Source organism: Uranotaenia lowii, chromosome 1, assembly GCF_029784155.1.
Source record: "Uranotaenia lowii strain MFRU-FL chromosome 1, ASM2978415v1, whole genome shotgun sequence".
Taxonomy (NCBI): Eukaryota; Metazoa; Arthropoda; class Insecta; order Diptera; family Culicidae; genus Uranotaenia; species Uranotaenia lowii.
This window is the reverse complement of record NC_073691.1, coordinates 133,464,187-133,480,876: the sequence shown is the minus strand read 5'-3', so window position 1 is coordinate 133,480,876 and position 16,690 is coordinate 133,464,187.

The following is a 16,690-nucleotide window of genomic DNA, read 5'->3' as shown; positions in this document are numbered from 1 at the left end:
TTTTTCTTATTTGTTTCAAATCATCTTTACACCATAAAACATACTTTGTTTCTTGATTGTCCGTGTACTAAGTTATTCGCATTCTGAACATTATCATTCTTCCAAAAACTCAAGTTCTTGTTACGCTTTTTCAAAATATTAATTCAAGAAAACCCCTTCATGTGTTATACTAGTTCAATTAATTTCCCAATCGTTTACCTGTATGTATTATTTTAATTTTCGTTCCAAGATTTATAAAGACAGGGTATTTATTGTGATACCTAAAAACTAATTGAAAAGGAATTGCCGTATGTACACGAAATCAGTAGTTTTTGCATAAAAGGAAATCGTTAATCGGGTTTTTGAAATAATGTGGCATTACTCTCGAATGAAATGTTTATTTTTGTGAAAACAAAAATGAAAAATAATCGATGGTGTGAGACGCGGAAACCAAGATTTTTATTTTTTACTTCCAGTTGCAAAGTCTTTTTTAAATAGAAACGTCCAAAAATTTTCATTATCATATCATTATTATGCCTAGCAAAGTACTTTTTTATGATAGTTTTATTTTTTTTATCGCCTAGGTTCGGTTTATCTCATAAGGAACCCACAAAAAAAAACAAATTTTATTTTTATGAAATCTAAGAAACGCAAATTGAATCAACAATTAAAAAATTGATGAAAATGTATTTTTCGGCTAAGGTTCAGACTCAAATACTCAATAGCTACAACATCGAAGCAAACGTAGGAATTGTTAGCACATTCAAACATACGCGCACATTGCCCACATCCACCCCTCTCTCTACTCCCCCTTCGACATACAGTGCAACAAGATTGCGACTTGCCACAATTGACCAGTATAGGGGAGAGGTAGGCTATATGCGCATATTAAGGAAAACCATCATTTTCTCCCATATTCCGATAGATAGGAGTCTGAAAACTATATGCACATGAGCGGACATCTGTTTTCTATACGTAAGAGCATTTTTTCTGTTAAAATCTCCTACAGATTTTGTGGAAATAATTTTATAATAAAAGAAGTCAAAATAGCCGATTTCCGAAACCGGCGGGCTAAATGCGCATATTTATGTTTTAAGCTATATTTCATTTACACTTGCAATATTTTGAAATTATTTAATTGAAAATGGTAGAAACGGATGTTAAGCATACGTCAAGGCTGAAATTTTGGTGAAATTTTTTACATCACTAGTTCTTTTGCATGAAACATAGTTAAGTATGCCATAAGGCCATATTTCATGGTAATATTTTGTTCATATTGTATTTCTATCAGATCAGTATGAAGTTCTTCTTTTTTCGCTGTAAGATCGTGATTTGAGCGTACATTTAATGTTTAATGGAAGAAAGTAAAAAATTTATAAGAATAATCTATTTTTCTTGATATAGGCATTTAACCTGCCTTGATATAGAACCTGTCTGTTATTCCAATATCTTATCATTTACAACTTTGCCAAAAGCTTCAATTTGTTGAAATTCCGATTTCCAGATGAATGAGAAAGAAAAACAATTGAAATTTTTGTTCACAGAATCTGTACGCACAATAATTAAAGTTCAATATATTATAACAAAACTGACAAAAATCTTGTTTGAATTTTTAAATTTTTTCGACTTTATATAACAATTTAATTTTTTGATGCCATGTGTTAAAAGTGTATTACCCTCAAACTGCACTGATTAGATATGATGAATCTTTAGCCATATCGTCAATCGGCTGTATGCGCATATTACCCAACATGCGCATTTAGGAACACTTCCCCCTATATTAAAAAGGCTATGCTACTTTATCCGGGTGATTCTGGTAAACGTTATCTGAGCAGTGAATGGTGAGTTAATGGTATTTTCTGTTGACTCGTGGAGAGTTTCTCTCATAATACTCAAACTACCCCGTTCGTTTCTTTCAGCAAAGCCATTCATCGAACGCACACAGCCAAACAAAAAAACATCGCATGCGAAAAATTCAAACCAATGAGAGAGTTAGTGCCGCGGGAGAAGAGATTATAAAATAATTTGGATTGATCTCACCAATGTAGCGCATTTTCTTGTTCCTATCTCCTTCTTCCAGTGGACATCATTTTGCAACTGAGGTCACGGGAATGTTTCCTTTTCGCTTACTCTAAGCTTGTTGTGTATCCTCCATAGAAAGAAAGTCGTTCGTAGATTTCACTAGAATGCCCTTTCCCTTATTATTTTCTCACTATGAAATTTCTCTAAATCTATCATTCTCAATATTCCAACTTCACTTAAAAAACTATCACTTTTTCTCGGCAGGAACGCATCTTCATTTCCACTAAATTACAACCCGCGTTGAATCACATTACATTCATAGAAATTCGGCAAGATTTCTCATTCGTTCTGAATCCATTTGTTGGCCATTGACGCCATTTTAATTTGCGACTAATCAAATTTTTCGCCTCAATCTCGCAAACCGCATCGCTCGATATCTCACGCGCAACCTCCACCGGATGAAAAACACTAAATTCCACTTTTTCACAGCAATTCCTCGACACCACCCGATACCACTTCTTCAAGAAACACTAAATCACACGATCAAACTATTTATTTTGCGAAAATCAACGGAAAAACTGCTAAAAAAAGGAATTTTCACGGACCGCAGAGAAAACGCGTGTGCTGCAAACCGAGTTGCCACAGTCCTTAGAAAACCTCTGTTTTGTTACTAAACAACGTGACCCAAGTTTTATATGTTAAGCACTCGCAATCATTCGTTAGCACCCAGGATCCGCAACCGAGATGGTTCAGCGCGAAGGTCGATAGGTCTAGCGTGGAACAATTGGGTGGAGCTGATAGCTGAGAGGGTACTCTCGTGCTTTGGCTATGCTCTGCAGTCAGCAAACAGGAGCTGATCCTAGCACAGATGACCAGGGAGCAGTGGATCGCCAGCACAAAGGCCACGAGATGCTCCAGGTCAGCCAGAAGGTGCCACTGGAGTTCGAGGCCGAGAAGTCGGGTTCCGAGAGGGTTACTCTCGATGCCAACACGAGCCGCGCTGCGATTAACAGCATGGTTTTATCACTGACCATACTGACTGGACACTCGATTTCGTTTTCTGGATAATTTTTCCAAGTGTATGCATTATCAATTCCTGAGTGCGCATCGATCGATTTGAAGAAATGCTATCCCAGTTAGGAAATGCCACCCAACTTTAAAAAAAACAGACAATTTCTACGATACAATCGGGCTAAACAGGTACATTTTTCCTACAGAGCATTTTTTGTCACATTTTTCAGGTTCGCCTCCTGCCGTCGGTATTGCGAACCAAAATCTGACAAAATAAAAGACAGAAAATGGTTGAATTTTTGTACTAAGTGTCATGTCAGTGTGATCAGTGGTATTATTTCCGACGGCCGGGAGGAGGACTCTCGGGATCTGCAACCGGGATTGGTCAGGTACTAATGCTCCAGATGGAGGATTAGCCCGTATCGGAGATTGGAAGAAGCTGTTTGCCAAGAGGGTTACTCTTGTGATTGGGAGCCACGCAACGATCAGTACTCGTGAGCTCATCCAACCCCACAGTGCGATTTTTTTGTGGCTTTGGAGGAGATGTTTTGGGCGACGGTTAGTTCCCGGATACTTCAGCACTGCGTTGGATCCAGATGAGTCACATGTAGCAGAACGTTGCCCTCCGATTTTATGGAGCGCTCGAAGCGTTGAAGCAACGGAGCGAAAAGACATGAAGCTGCAAGTCGAGAGGATTATTCGCATGCTTTGTAGCTGCGCTGCGGTTTGCATACCCAAGCTTCTATTCGATGTTTGGAAGCTGTTCCGGGTGCTGCGGATGAGGAGGTTAAAGCGAACGATTAGTTTCCAGCGATTTCAGCCATTCCTTTATTTCCGAGGCATTACGGGCGAGTGCTCCCTCACGAAGTACTGCTACAAGATGTTGTTTATTTGGGGTTACCAGAAAGCAACATGCAAGAAATTCTATACGGCCGCGTGCTGAGCCAGCCACAGAAATCAACGAATCTTCGATACCGGTGCCGGTCAGCGTATGGCGCGAGACGAGAGCGACTACGAGAGTAGCGATGATGAAGATGACGATGATGATCAAGATTCCGTCAATCCCGAACCGGCGCAGAAAGCGAACAGGAGAAGCTACTCAACGCTACGTGGCTAACGTAACCGCTGATGATGAGGAAGAGCAACTTCGAATCGTCAGCAAGCTTTGGGCCATGGGGACTGCTTTTTCCGGAAGACCACCACAGCCATGACAGAAAACGAGACCCGGACTGGAAGAAGTGAGGTTATCACTGAGCAGCCGTTCAACGATTTGATTGGTCGTTTGCAGATATTTCGATGCCGAACATCAGTGCTGCAGTTAGCGTACTATTAAGTAAGCAGTCCTGGATGAGAGCGAGATTTGGGAAGCGGTTAATTTAACCCTGGTTACAGGAAACCCATTCTATTTCTGACATGAATGTTCGATGGACGCAGATGAACGATGGTGAGGTTATCATCGAGCAGCCGTTCAACGATTCGATCGGTTGTTTTCAGTCATCTCCGAGATCGAACATCAGTGCTGCGGTTTGAGCACTTAGTAAATATCAGGCCAGCCTGTCGGAGAGGCATTGGTCAGGCCTAAAGCGTGTTCTGCGATACCTTCGACGTATGATCGATATGGCGTTGGTATTCCGCAGAAACGCGAAATCGGAACCACTCATCGGATATGCTGATGCAAATTTTACTAAAGACTCCGATGATCGATGATCTGTATCAGGTGATGCTTACATGATCTTCGGGAATCTAGTTTTGTGGTCAACGAAACTTCAGCAGATGGTCAGTCTGTCGTCGACCGAAGCTGAGATAGGAGCCCTTTGCTATACAGTCAAGGAAAGTTTGTGGTCAACAAACTTCCTAGGTGAATTGGGTGTGGTTAGCACTCCTTCCACGTCAATGGAGGACAACATCCCTTGTATCCAGTACCTGGAAAGGCGCGGACCCATCAGCAAATGAAGCATCTTGACGTGAGTATGCTTTCATCAGAGACATCATAAGAAGCGGTCAGCTATCTTTGCCACACATCTCCACTGAGGATCAGCTTACGAGTATGCTTTCATCAGAGACATCATAAGAAGCGGTCAGCTATCTTTGCCACACATCTCCACTGAGGATCAGCTTACGGTGAGCACCCGTGAGTTACCAAGAGCTTACGGTCTTCTCACGGCAGTAACCGATTTCTGCTGCCACGAGCCAAACCAAAACATTGTTTGTTTGTCCAATTCGCAATCAAGAACAATATATCATGATGATGATAAACGCGGTACAAATGTTTACATCATCACAGGGTTAGGCGAGCTACTCAAATTGAGTTCGTGGTTACACAACAGTGTTGCCAGATATTCTGAGTTCGAGTATCAAAGTACTCATTGACAAATGAGTTAGGGTTAGGGTTAGGGAATATGAGAAGTAGAATGCGACAATAGTAATCGCTATTGAATTGTGTAGTTATGTAATGACTAGACTGTGACGAAACAAGAATAAAGATAACTCAATTCAACCACTGAAACCAGCGTTTTCAAAAAAAAAAATTGATATCAAACAAACCATGTTCGAAGAGTTGATGATCCAGAAGACAATCCATGTACAAATTGTAAACAAAATCAGATTTAACATAGTTCATTTAACAGTATTCAAGAGTTAGTAAAACAAAAACTATTCAGATTTTATCGTTTTTTTTAATCTTATGGTCATTGATGATTCATATGTAATTATTTAAATTGAAAACAACAAAAATTAACCTTTAATGTAGCCATATTGAAAATTTTTAGGTTTTGTCTCTTCCGACTCAAAAGGTTGCTAATCAATGTTCTCAACTTATTAACTTCTGTTAGTAAACGTATGGAACTTACATTTTAGTATCACATCATGAGTTTCTGTTGGAACCACAATGTTATTTTGGTACCAGAGGATGAGTTTGACTCATGAGCGCTAGGTGGTCTCCCTCGGGCCCGAAGGGAGTCAATTATGCTCTGGCGCACCAGTTTCCTAGCTGATACCGAGAATCGAACCCAGTACGCATAATTTAACAGACTCGTGCCAGCCTTTCCGCTAAACCACCTCAACTCTTAAAACACTTCCAAACACTCCATATTACCATTGAATGCTTATACAAAGGGGTTTGAAGGGGTCCTATATGTTGGTCAGAGAGTATTACAAACATCTGTAAAATTAGTTATGAATATGATACATTCTCCAGAATGTGTATGGAGCATAAGCTTACATATCTAAATATTAAGAACACGGGGCCTTCTGATTTGATGGTGCGCAATCTGATAAGCGCGACGCTATAAAGCGAAGAAATTATTACCAACAACTAAAAATCAGTTCCAACATTTTTGGAAGCTTTTCCTATTTCGACGCAAATAAACGTCCCACACGCACGTGAATTCAGCGAACTAGCCAGCAGCCATCCATCCTTTCGCACAAGCTCGGCAAACCTTGACAATTATGATGCCCTTGAAGACGTCACCACGTGTTGCTCCAGCTGCTTCATGTTGGTCCCAGTGGAGGGAAAACTAAACAAAATTGCCTCGAAGCCGGACGGGCGATGTTTATCACATTCCAACTTATGCATGCTCGCATAATTCCCCTTTTCACTATCGATGAAATGCAGTCCGGAGTCCGGACAACCGGGTAAGTGCTCTACTGATATCGGCGAAAGCATACCACATGCTGATAAATCTATAGTTAACAAACGAAGACGATAAGCGCGGGGGCAAATTATGATGTGTACCTACCGACTTGTAGTATGTGCTTTTAAGCTAAACACTGTCGCTAACAATCAGGCAAGTTAAAGGGTGTTGTTTTATCTGTGAACATTACCAAAAGTGAGTGAAGTTGGCGGTCTGTTTTTTTGATGTGGCGCTTGTGGGTGGTATGATTTAGTGTTTTATAGCCCACGGAGACAGAAATTGCCATAAACAGAAGAATTTTGATTAAAAACGCTGCCGAAATGAGTCAGACGTGCTCAATTGCATTCGAAATATCTTATCACTCGCAAGTAAGATTCAAATAAAAAAGCACAAAATAATTGGTTTTCAAATAAAATCTTTCAATCGGAAAAGTTGGCTCAAACAGACTGAACTTTTGACACCCTGAATTGGAAATTCTAAAACATGATCAACCAAGTCAAAGCCGAAACTTGAAACAAAAGAGAAGTTTTATTCAAAACATAAAATATCAGTAATATAACAGAAATTCACGCGAAACTTCAATGATTCTCGTCGAAGCTACTTATTGTAGTGATGTGATTGACATTGACACTATCTTCTATCTTCTATCTTCTAGCTTCTATCTTCTATCTTCTATCTTCTATCTTCTATCTTCTATCTTCTACCTTCTACCTTCTACCTTCTACCTTCTACCTTCTACCTTCTACCTTCTACCTTCTACCTTCTACCTTCTACCTTCTACCTTCTACCTTCTACCTCCTACCTTCTACCTTCTATCTTCTATCTTCTATCTTCTATCTTCTATCTTCTATCTTCTATCTTCTATCTTCAATCTTCTATCTTCTATCTTCTATCTTCTATCTTCTATCTTCTATCTTCTATCTTCTATCTTCTATCTTCTATCTTCTACCTTCTACCTTCTACCTTCTACCTTCTACCTTCTACCTTCTACCTTCTACCTTCTACCTTCTACCTTCTACCTTCTACCTTCTACCTTCTACCTTCTACCTTCTACCTTCTATCTTCTATCTTCCATCTTCTATCTTCTATCTTCTATCTTCTATCTTCTATCTTCTATCTTCTATCTTCTATCTTCTATCTTCTATCTTCTATCTTCTATCTTCTATCTTCTATCTTCTATCTTCTATCTTCTATCTTCTATCTTCTATCTTCTATCTTCTATCTTCTATCTTCTATCTTCTATCTTCTATCTTCTATCTTCTATCTTCTATCTTCTATCTTCTATCTTCTATCTTCTATCTTCTATCTTCTATCTTCTATCTTCTATCTTCTATCTTCTATCTTCTATCTTCTATCTTCTATCTTCTATCTTCTATCTTCTATCTTCTATCTTCTATCTTCTATCTTCTATCTTCTATCTTCTATCTTCTATCTTCTATCTTCTATCTTCTATCTTCTATCTTCTATCTTCTATCTTCTATCTTCTATCTTCTATCTTCTATCTTCTATCTTCTATCTTCTATCTTCTATCTTCTATCTTCTATCTTCTATCTTCTATCTTCTATCTTCTATCTTCTATCTTCTATCTTCTATCTTCTATCTTCTATCTTCTATCTTCTATCTTCTATCTTCTATCTTCTATCTTCTATCTTCTATCTTCTATCTTCTATCTTCTATCTTCTATCTTCTATCTTCTATCTTCTATCTTCTATCTTCTATCTTCTATCTTCTATCTTCTATCTTCTATCTTCTATCTTCTATCTTCTATCTTCTATCTTCTATCTTCTATCTTCTATCTTCTATCTTCTATCTTCTTCTATCTTCTATCTTCTATCTTCTATCTTCTATCTTCTATCTTCTATCTTCTATCTTCTATCTTCTATCTTCTATCTTCTATCTTCTATCTTCTATCTTCTATCTCTATCTTCTATCTTCTATCTTCTATCTTCTATCTTCTATCTTCTATCTTCTATCTTCTATCTTCTATCTTCTATCTTCTATCTTCTATCTTCTATCTTCTATCTTCTATCTTCTATCTTCTATCTTTCTATCTTCTATCTTCTATCTTCTATCTTCTATCTTCTATCTTCTATCTTCTATCTTCTATCTTCTATCTTCTATCTTCTATCTTCTATCTTCTATCTTCTCTACCTTCTACCTTCTACCTTCTACCTTCTACCTTCTACCTTCTACCTTCTACCTTCTACCTTCCTATCCTTCTACCTTCTATCTTCTATCTTCTATCTTCTATCTTCTATCTTCTATCTTCTATCTTCTATCTTCTATCTTCTATCTTCTATCTTCTATCTTCTACCTTCTACCTTCTACCTTCTACCTTCTACCTTCTACCTTCTACCTTCTACCTTCTACCTTCTACCTTCTACCTTCTACCTTCTATCTTCTATCTTCTATCTTCTATCTTCTATCTTCTATCTTCTATCTTCTATCTTCTATCTTCTATCTTCTATCTTCTATCTTCTATCTTCTATCTTCTATCTTCTATCTTCTATCTTCTATCTTCTATCTTCTATCTTCTATCTTCTATCTTCTATCTTCTATCTTCTATCTTCTATCTTCTATCTTCTATCTTCTATCTTCTATCTTCTATCTTCTATCTTCTATCTTCTATCTTCTATCTTCTATCTTCTATCTTCTATCTTCTATCTTCTATCTTCTATCTTCTATCTTCTATCTTCTATCTTCTATCTTCTATCTTCTATCTTCTATCTTCTATCTTCTATCTTCTATCTTCTATCTTCTATCTTCTATCTTCTATCTTCTATCTTCTATCTTCTATCTTCTATCTTCTATCTTCTATCTTCTATCTTCTATCTTCTATCTTCTATCTTCTATCTTCTATCTTCTATCTTCTATCTTCTATCTTCTATCTTCTATCTTCTATCTTCTATCTTCTATCTTCTATCTTCTACCTTCTATCTTCTATCTTCTATCTTCTATCTTCTATCTTCTATCTTCTATCTTCTATCTTCTATCTTCTATCTTCTCTCTTATTTCGTCTATCTTCTATCTTCTATCTTCTATCTTTTATCTTCTATTTTCTATCTTCTATCATCTACCTTCTATCTTCTGTCTTCTGTCTTCTATCATCTATCTTCTATCTTCTATCTTCTATCTTCTATCTTCTATCTTCTATCTTCTATCTTCCATCTTCTAACTTCTATCTTCTATCTTCTATCTTCTATCTTCTATCTTCTATCTTCTATCTTCTATCTTCTATCTTCTATCTTCTATCTTCTATCTTCTATCTTCTATCTTCTATCTTCTATCTTCTATCTTCTATCTTCTATCTTCTATCTTCTATCTTCTATCTTCTATCTTCTATCTTCTATCTTCTATCTTCTATCTTCTATCTTCTATCTTCTATCTTCTATCTTCTATCTTCTATCTTCTATCTTCTATCTTCTATCTTCTATCTTCTATCTTCTATCTTCTATCTTCTATCTTCTATCTTCTATCTTCTATCTTCTATCTTCTATCTTCTATCTTCTATCTTCTATCTTCTATCTTCTATCTTCTATCTTCTATCTTCTATCTTCTATCTTCTATCTTCTATCTTCTATCTTCTATCTTCTATCTTCTATCTTCTATCTTCTATCTTCTATCTTCTATCTTCTATCTTCTATCTTCTATCTTCTATCTTCTATCTTCTATCTTCTATCTTCTATCTTCTATCTTCTATCTTCTATCTTCTATCTTCTATCTTCTATCTTCTATCTTCTATCTTCTATCTTCTATCTTCTATCTTCTATCTTCTATCTTCTATCTTCTATCTTCTATCTTCTATCTTCTATCTTCTATCTTCTATCTTCTATCTTCTATCTTCTATCTTCTATCTTCTATCTTCTATCTTCTATCTTCTATCTTCTATCTTCTATCTTCTATCTTCTATCTTCTATCTTCTATCTTCTATCTTCTATCTTCTATCTTCTATCTTCTATCTTCTATCTTCTATCTTCTATCTTCTATCTTCTATCTTCTATCTTCTATCTTCTATCTTCTATCTTCTATCTTCTATCTTCTATCTTCTATCTTCTATCTTCTATCTTCTATCTTCTATCTTCTATCTTCTATCTTCTATCTTCTATCTTCTATCTTCTATCTTCTATCTTCTATCTTCTATCTTCTATCTTCTATCTTCTATCTTCTATCTTCTATCTTCTATCTTCTATCTTCTATCTTCTATCTTCTATCTTCTATCTTCTATCTTCTATCTTCTATCTTCTATCTTCTATCTTCTATCTTCTATCTTCTATCTTCTATCTTCTATCTTCTATCTTCTATCTTCTATCTTCTATCTTCTATCTTCTATCTTCTATCTTCTATCTTCTATCTTCTATCTTCTATCTTCTATCTTCTATCTTCTATCTTCTATCTTCTATCTTCTATCTTCTATCTTCTATCTTCTATCTTCTATCTTCTATCTTCTATCTTCTATCTTCTATCTTCTATCTTCTATCTTCTATCTTCTATCTTCTATCTTCTATCTTCTATCTTCTATCTTCTATCTTCTATCTTCTATCTTCTATCTTCTATCTTCTATCTTCTATCTTCTATCTTCTATCTTCTATCTTCTGTCTTCTATCTTCTATCTTTTATCTTCTATCGTCTATCTTTTGTTTTCTATTTTCTGGAATTGCCATATTTTGTTATTGTGAGCGATTCTCTATTAATTTTGTTTTGTTTCGATTATAGTCCTTTTGACATCTTTATGTCATTCGCGACTCATATCAACAATGCAGTTGGCGGACAGTCATTGAAAAACTTATCCAATACAACTGTGATCGATGTTTACTCTTGGCTCGAACTCACGGACATCGGCTCAGGAGCAACTGACTTGCCAACTGAGCTATATCACAAGCCCATTCATAATTTGAAAATGAAATGTCATAGAATTCATTTTTCAACCATTTTTTTATTCATTTCCGAATTTATTTTTCGTCTGCACGGGAAAGGCTCGGGAGCAACTATCGCAAGTGTTAATTGGTAGGCAGATAGTAGATTGGATATCATTAGTAAAATGAAATATTTTATTATTTAATATATTTTTAAACCAAGCATATTGTTCATGCACGTGGTGATAATATGCAACCTAGATGAGATTTGTTATCCTTCTAGACTCCTTGCTCAATTGTACAGCATAGGATGACGGTATGACACCAAGATGTGACTGCCTATTTACTAACATTTCTTCCAAGGTGTGTGTATACATAGGAAGTATTACCCCGTACATCAAATTCCCGATTCATCCATTTTGGCTATTTAGGCTATGCAACTGCGGAACTCATAGAGGTTGTTTACCAACAAACCATAGAAAAGCTGAGCAAATAATCTTATGTTTGTAAACAAACTCATTGAGAGCCCGCTCACTCCTGGCCTACTTACTGTGAATGTCGGAGGACCTCGTGTTTCAAAACACTTTGATTTCTTACGGGTTGAATTTTGTTGGTCATGTGCATATTGACCCGGTTTTATATTTTGCCGATGGCCGAATCAAAACCAAAGAACCAAATAATGAAAAAAAAACCTTTTTGATGTTTGTGTTAATGATCGAAGGTAGCATTTTTTCTCCATGAAATTATTAATTTAACTCTGATGCACTCATCAAAGTTGTTCTTTGAACAAAGTTATTCGAAATAAAAAGTTCTTTCTAATAATGATTTTAAGTAAAAATTTTGCGGACAATTCGAAAAAAAATGCGCATTGTTATCACAATAAAGCAAAAATATGCATTAAAAAATCTTAACAAAGCTAAAATAATGTGAAAAACAATGTGCGCATTTAAGTAATATTGTAACAGTTTTTTATTTAAAAAAAAGATCACCTCTTCTTTTAAGTGTGCCAAGGCTTCAAAAAGTTGACAAATCTTTAACCAAATTTTACACGAGTTGTCATTTCAGTTTGCAGTTTTTCAACGTCGTTTGTATATAAAATGTTGAACTGCTAGTTGATATCATTGCAAAAATAACCGAAACCCATAATTATTATGATTTCAAGGCATTTCTCAGATAAAAAACTTTCATGAAATCTATTATGCATTTGACATGTCAGATGAGGGGTTTTTTTTATTATCTGACAATTTGCTCCGGGGGTCTTCAGATTTTCCCCAAAATTGAAAATTTGGTTCATGTTTGCGACTTAAAAGCACATGCATTTTTTCAGATTTCTAACATTTTTATTTTTTGAGTTAGCTTTGGTTAGATTTTTTTGTCAATAAAAATAACCATTTTTCAAAGCTACATAACTCTGTTATTTTTCAACGGAAATTATAAAATAGCAAATCAAAATGCATTGAAATTTTATCAGCTATCCAAATAAAATAGTTGAAAAAAAAATAAATAAAGACCTTCAACATGAAAACTTGTAAATAAACTTTAAATGGCGTCTAAAAGTACCGTCTGCACCACCGAATATTTTGAAAAAAATACCATTGAATAGCTCAATTTATGATGCAACTTTAATCTGAAGACACTAAAGTGGGCCATCAACTCCTTGAAGAGTTATGAAAGAAATAATGACGATAAATCTCTTTTTTTGCATAGAAAACAAACAATGGTCGAACAACTGCACTCACATATGGAGGTAGCGCGCACTTCTTACAACATGGGAACAATAGAATTAACCGAAACAGGTAAAAAACACTTCTTTTTGGTGCTTTGTAGAGTGTTTGCAGCATAACTGACTTTAAATTTTAACTAAAATTCTTAGTATCGTATTGTTAATGTGATATAACAAATAATGGGAATATTGCTTTTACAACCTGATCATATGCTATATAACTTATTAACTTTTCGATCAAAGATCATTGTGTAGCATAATCAATGCCAATAGTAGAAGGTTCAGTCCCTGTGTTTGGGATCACAAAAATGTGATTAAAAAATGAAATATAGACGTGCTTTACATAGTTTTTATATCGGGAACTAAGCACTGGACACCAAAATCCTTTCCCATCGATCAAAAACAAAGAGTGTGGCACAAATGTAGAAATAATCGAAGAGCTCAGTATGGCCAGCTCAGGCTGTAAAAAGCATCATTCCCATTGTAGGTAATATGGCATTGAAAATATGATACTTTTACCATATTCGTTTTCTCCGTTCGCCTAGTTTTGAGGTTTACCATACTAGAACGAACATAATTCGTCGTCAGTGTTTTGCTCCCTCGATCGCTCACAAACGAATCTTCAGTGTTCCACCGTCCATTTTAAATCAAATCTGTGGAATTACGGATGCAAAACTGAGCGCATAAACTTCTAAAAATGACAGCAAAATTTGCAAAACTTGTTGTGACCTGGTGCAAAACTGGGTATAAACGAATACGTTATTAGATTTTTGGACATAATATGAAGTCAGTTTAGCTGCAACACTCTACCGCCCCTACTTTCATAACAGTCCCATATTCGAAAACAAGCAAGCGAGAAAATCAGCTTTTCCTGTTTTGGAATACATTCTTAAATTGTGATCACCACTTTCAGCATAAACGAAAATCGTTTCTAGGTTGTCATAATAAATCGTAAGACCTGAAATTTTCGAAATTGGGTTATTGGTAAGGTCGAGAGCACTATTTTTATTCATTATGGGACTGTTAATCGACCATATTTGAAAACTTTTGCGAGTAGCCATAACAGTCCCATACAGAAATTTTTTTTCTCACCAAGCTACTTTCTTAGACTTAAATTTGATCATTTTGAACTTCTAAATGCAATTTTCTGAAAAAGAAACATACTTTTGGAAAAATATCGTAAATTCCACATTTTAAGTGGAATATTTTTACGATTTTTGATTTTATCCGATAGTTTTTCGCTCAGGAAGTCATTCCTAAGGAAGTCAGACCTGCCTTCAAAAACTAGTGTGCATCATTCGACATCAAGTGAGTTTTATTTTTTTAAATGATTCAAAGCAATAAATCAAAGACTATTTCGCCGAAAGAAGCATTGAAAAGTAACCAAATCCGTGGTATTTCACATATGGGACTGTTATTCGGGTATATTTCTTATAGGACAGTAACAAATTGATATTTTTTTCGAAATTTCTAGAACAAAACCTCTATTTTTAGTGTTTTATTTTGAAGCCCTATGTTGACCTAAAATGACGAAAATTCATATGGGACTGTTATGTGAGTAGGGGCAGTCTGCAAAGCACGAAAAACTAGTGTTTTTTACCTACTTTGGTGAGTTCTTTTGTTTCCATGTTGTTAGAAGTGCGCACTACCTCCATATGTGAGTGCAGTTGTTCGACCATTGTTTGTTTTCTATGCAAAAAAAGAGATTTATCGTCATTATTTCTTTCATAACTCTTCAAGGAGTTGATGGCCCACTTTAGTGTCTTCAGATGAAAGTTGCATCATAAATTGAGCTATTCAATGGTATTTTTTTCAAAATATTCGGTGGTGCAAATTCCTGGTGGTTCCTAAATTTTAATTTTGTTTTCGCAGAATACTGACAATAGGTGACGTATAAGCCTAGAACTGATCAGAAGTTTTTGTGAGAGTCATGAAAAACGTTCACACTGAAAGCGAATAGGGGAACTGGGGGTATAATGCCCAGTGTGGGCAACACGCCCCACTGTGATATCTAGCTAGATATACACTTATTTTAAGAATTCGGTACGCTATTCCCTTCTAATCAACAGTAGAAACCTTTTGTATAAAAAATTAGCATCAAATATGCGATAAATCCTTGCAAAAATCCAAAAATACTTTTCAAGCCATATTCCTTGCAATTTGTGCCTTGACTTTCGTAAGGAATTACGGCATCTATCGACAAAAACAATTACCTGACATCTGTTACAATGATGAACATTGGTCTTGAAAATCATCACAAAACGAAAATTTTTTCTTATTCAATTATGTTTTCTGTTATTTTGAACGAGTTTTAATAAACATGTCTAAGTAGGGCAAAACGCGCCATGTCCGTTTATCTTTAAGTATGTTTCATATTTGTTTAAACTTATATGCAGTTTCATCACAACAATTTTAAAGTTACTAATAAGTTGTATTGGAAAACAAAACTTGAATATAAACGAATATATTTAAAATTCCTAATTTTAATATAGATTTAATTAACTATTCACAAGAATTTCAGTATATCTGACAGCACTGCGCGTAGCAATACATTTTTCCATCTGTGAAGTAGAATAGAAGTGTTTTTTTCCTGGCAAACACTTTCGGAGGCACTTGGATCAATAAACACTTATTAAACGTTAAAACGGCGCGATTGGGTACACACATATGCGCATTATGCCCCTACTGAATCTGAAATCCAGTTTTCAACCTACTCTTTAAACTTCATTAAATTTGTGGCCTTTTTTGACCTTCCAGTTATTCTAACTATCAGATTTAGACAAAAAATAAACCAAACTTCCAAACACAATCGAAAATTAAAGTTAATCTTTTCAAATGTATTCTAAAACAAGGCTTTCTTCTTAACGTGGGCATTATGCCCCCTCTTCCCCTAATCCTTTGATAGTTGTTACGCAACTCAGGATAAAAAAAAACATCGATTTAAGGTATCAGGCTTGCTGAAAGAGGCTTAAGAGAGACACTTTGTCCAAATAAACGTGAAGATATAGCCTAGCTTTTTTACAAATTTTATCTGTTACTCTCCTCGGGAAAAAAAATCATATTTTAAAAGTTTTTGTGGTGTTTACATGGAAATGTAAATAGAAACGAAATCAAATTGTCATAACTACATAAGTGTTTTTTTTTTTTATTTTCAAAATTAAGAAACTGCTTTCCAATTAAAAATGGTCGAATAGATAAAGTTGTTATGTTCTAATCTTTTACAATATTATTTTCAGGAATTTTCAAATCAGAACACCTAAACTCAAAAATCTTTTTTTTTTTGCAAAATCTTATGAAAAATATAACATTAATTTAAAAAGTACAGCATGCTTTTTTTCGAAAAATCGCTAGCTGAACATTTTTGCCCCTTTTTTTTCAAAACAATTCAACTTCGTCAATCCATACCTTTTTTCTCCCACGGTATATTTGGTCTCATAGAGATTTTTTCTCATCTCGTCAAGATCATTCGA